At 35.0% G+C, this 4559-nt stretch overlaps 1 long non-coding RNA gene across 1 annotated transcript; it reads right to left on the minus strand.

Annotated features, from left to right (window-relative positions):
• Positions 1-840: 840 nt before the first annotated feature.
• LOC149778334 (uncharacterized) lies at positions 841-3680 on the minus strand. Its single transcript, XR_016415329.1, has 4 exons — positions 3537-3680; positions 2641-2748; positions 2254-2366; positions 841-957 (listed from the first exon to the last, which is right to left on the minus strand). It is a non-coding gene; the product is annotated as an uncharacterized LOC149778334 (long non-coding RNA).
• Between the last annotated feature and the right edge of the window lie 879 nt (positions 3681-4559).

The raw sequence follows: 4559 nt of genomic DNA on the forward strand, positions 1-4559 counted from the left end.
CAAAGATTCGTACCAATATACTGAACGAAGGGTTATGTAACTGGGATTACATGTACGAAAAGCTAATTGACAATCAGTATGGTTTCCAAGGAACGCGAGATTATGCAACAGGTACAATTTTAAGGTCTGTCTCAAATGAATATAAGTTTTGGTATATTTTTCTATTTTATAGGGCATTGAGGAGAAAATATAAACCATGAAATTATTGTTCAGGGACGAACATCTTATTATACATAAAACCATTATATCTGAAACTTAAAAAGAATTTTAAACGGATTGTCTAAATTTAGGGAAATAACTAATTTTGCACAGGTATTAAATATAATTAAATTGCATTATTGGACAAAGAGAACTAACTATATTTTGGCCATTACATAAGTAAATTTGAAATAATTTATTTTACATTAAAAGTGTAGTATATTATATTTGGTATAGAATTAAATAACATTTGTGTTTTCTTCTGTTCTTTATTCTGACACAAAAACTTTGTTTTGAATTATACAGCACATGACCGTTTTATATCTGTCCCCAAACGATCTAATTGGGGATAAGCCGGCAGCTTTTTGTTTGCATTTCCCTGACAGAGCTGAATGCTATTAACAGTGATCGAGGGTGGCCGTCAAGACATGCAGACGCACACAGTGGTCCAAATCAAGGATTTGTTTAGAAATTCTGAACTACAAGATGCAGAATACGTCTGTTTTTCACTTTTAGACATGCCGACAATTTCCATATTTACTAATTTTATTTCCACCTTTTTATATTGTTAGTAAATGACGTGTACGATTTTGAATATAGAAAATACAATGCCTAGACCTGAAATAATAAAATGACTTGAAATGTATATGATTGTTTTTATTCAAGAGCAATTAAATTCCGTACAATGTATGTATTCACAATGTGTTGGGCAGAGTCATACTTTTTCTCTCGTTTGTGTCGCCATGAATGTCCACAGTACTGAAAAAATAAATAAGCGCTACTGATCCTAAGTAGTATAGGTAACAGAAATACCAATTTAGTCCGATAACCCCCCTACCACCCCGATTTGTGTTGATACTGATGGATGATAAGTGGGCCTGATATCGCCGGTTCATTAAAATCTTCACGTTTGCTGCACGCAAAGCTTTCCGGAATAAACCTGCGCACAATTTAGGCACATAATTGGTAACATCTTGGTAACATCCATATCGAGCGCGAAATTCAAAATGGCCATTTTACAGATAGTCGTGCTATTCTACGTGGATTTACAAGTCACCAAACGTAGGATTTGCTCCGGAAATATAATGAACATATTACCAAAAGAACCCTTCAGCTGATGGAAGTTCCCCCGCCCGAGGAATATCGGTAAGTGTATAAAATGTACACCGATGTGTACAGCCAAAATTTAATGCAGACTTTTGCAGGTTTTAATGAATAGGTAATATCAATCCCTAAACCACCAATCAATATCTTCACAGGTGAGGGGATGGTTTATCGGCCGAATACAAATTCACTCAACCTACTATGCTTTAATTTATACAATTTGGTTAGAAAAAACTTATGAGAAGCATGATAAATTAATATTTGATTGAATGCTATCTGATGTAATGACCCATTTGGATTGCTGTCTTTTTGTACCACTGACGCCAATTCACCCTATATCTAGTAATAATTCCTAGACATCATGGAAGTATCCATTAGAAATAATGATTTGAATATAAATGGTCAGACTAGAGTCGGATATGTAACTAAAAGAATGAGTCAAATATTACCTGAAATGGTGAATAAAATATTGCAAGAGACAATGGCTGATACATTGGCTGAAAAAGTAGATTTAAACCATAAGTTATTGTAACGTATGCTACAATTGAGCCAATGATTTAGTGTGAAAGTGAACTTATTGCTGAGTCTACACCAGTAACAACAACTAATTGCAGCACTTTAAATGAACAATATCATGGCGAAAACAAAGGTCGTGGAAGCAATAATTTCAGACATTTATGCATCGTTTGTACTCCCCGATATATGGTCGTTTGTTACTTTAACAGTTAAATTATATTACGGTATGGCTTGAAGTCCCCCCCCCCCCAATATATATGTTTTCGTCCAGTTTCAATGCAATTGTTTCTCGTGCACAAGTTGAAGAAAATGAAGAGATACAATTTTTTAAATTATGTCAGGCACGTTTTTTTGCAGACAATGGACTTTGCTGAAATAATGTCAAAGTTCTGAGTCATTCCATCCAGCTAGGCAAATACAATAACTTCTACTTACCAAAGTGAAAATAAATATTTAACTGTGACAGTGACAGACGCCATTATGGTCACAATGCCCTTGGGTTCCATCTGGACATGCGCATGTGTGCCCCTCGCAAGCTGCCTGTCGAGCTGAAGCAAAACGTAATTAAGTGTTTCAACAATTTAAAACCAACGCTAACGTTCTGCGTGTTCTTCTTTACGTATATCAATAACGTATATCTTATTATTCGTCTAGACATGTGTTTGTAGAGAATATTTCATTGAATCCGTTTCTATCACTGATGAATGCCAGGACAAAAATATAGATAGTTCTACCTGCATTTATTTTAAAACTATATTTCATTGAACCTTCAGACTAGAACATGTTGTTGTAATAAAGGATAGGGTGTATAAATAAACTTACCCTGGTGATCGCAGTGGCAAACTCCATTAACACAATGGCCTGAATGCGGATGACAGTGTGCATCGCACTCTGCGTTGTTGGAGCATTGATCCTGTGCCATTGTCAGGGCTGAGAAATGACATAACTGAGTATGTAGTTAAAGAAATAAACAAACAAACATATGTTAAGCCACTCTAACATCTTTGTTCTTTAAGAATGGTCGTATTGAGAGTTGAATTAGGCTGGAAAATAATTTAATTTGGTACATTTGACAGCTTTCGTACAGTGGTAAACAATCGCTTGGTATTCTTGTGGGAGGGCATATTCAGGAGTATGAAATAGCTAGAGACATATCGTTGATCTTTTTTTAGTGTCTTTGACGTCCTCCGTCTGGAAAGTTACCTCATACATATGAACGAGATCTCTGAACGGGTGGCATGTGTTGCTCAAAGTAGTACAAATCGTACACATAAAAGAAAGTTCATATATTTGCTTTTGGTTCGTTTCGGCCTGATATCTGATATCCACAGTTCGCAGAGTAAATAGTCTCCTACCGTTTATTAATGAAGCTCCCTGTTTTGTTTCACAAAAATATATATAGCCCAACATTCTCTCTACTCGCAATAATGGGGCTTCATCTCAAATTTTGAACCGTATTAAATGAGGTAAATAAATTTATTAAGGTAGAACCATTATAGAACTTTCACGATTTTAGTAACCTTTATTGCATACTTTAAAATACATAGATTACGTAAGTAACACATTTGACTGGAATTCTTGGAGACTCAGCTGGAACTCACATTTAAAAACGTTTTAATAATGCTGGGATAGATTGTTCCAGTTCCTGAGCTATAAAAGTACTATTTGAGACATGTACCATACAACTAATAAGCAAGTAATATCTTTTAAATACTCACCAACCAGACCAAGAAGAACAACAGCCACTATGATTTTCATTTTGCAGTGATTTCCGACACAATACATCGTCTGTACACTGGCGTGGATTTTATAGACAGATATCTCGATCACATCTGTTATTTTCCCAATCGTAGTCGTGATACTAAATGTCACATGTTATGACCTCTGTCTTAAACTCAGGATTTTCGTATACCTTTTCGTAGAGGTTTGTCAGTTCCAATACATGCATATTGGTGAAGGACAAAGCATAATCATTCATCTCATCAAACTGAACATTAAGGGTATATATATATATATATATATATATATATATATATATATATATATATATATATTCCGTACTTATTTGAGTTACTTTATCATTGCATTTGTAACAGCAGGAACCTTAAAGATATATTGAATTTTTGAGGCCGCAGTTGATGATATATAACGTTATTCTAAACTGTCACTGTTCTTCTATGTACCTGCGGTATCAATATTAGCATAGGTGATTAATCGTCGGTCTCTTAATTGACCGATCGTGGTTCGATAGTCACACAGGACAGTAAGAAAAAACATTCAGTTTCCATTTCTTCGACATGATAGGCCAATCATGGGATACAATACTTTTGAAAACCAATCAAGAATTCAGTTACTTGGTATCTGGTTGATTAATTGTCGGTGGCAACAACCTGATAGGTGTTGATTCACATTAATTTACCAATATGGCTTGAGTGACTTTATTAAAGATCACAATTGCTTTACATAGGAGAGATCGCAGAACAATTTATATTTGATGTACACCTTGACTTATTGATCTGAGGCGACCCGTCGGTCTCATGCGTTAGCTGTACGTCAACTGTTGTATCAAAATAAAAATAAAAACCTAAGTACTACTTATCAATAAAAAGTCTGATTATATTCGTGTCAGTACTATTCAGTGGTTGACAAATTGAACGCGAATGGACTGACGATGTAGTTTTCATTGCACATCACCCACTAGTTATACCTGATCGACGATTGAAATGATACAAAGTGAAGTC

The sequence above is a fragment of the Sinohyriopsis cumingii genome, chromosome 17 (genome assembly GCF_028554795.1).
Source record: "Sinohyriopsis cumingii isolate HCF-2022 chromosome 17, ASM2855479v2, whole genome shotgun sequence".
NCBI lineage: Eukaryota > Metazoa > Mollusca > Bivalvia > Unionida > Unionidae > Sinohyriopsis > Sinohyriopsis cumingii.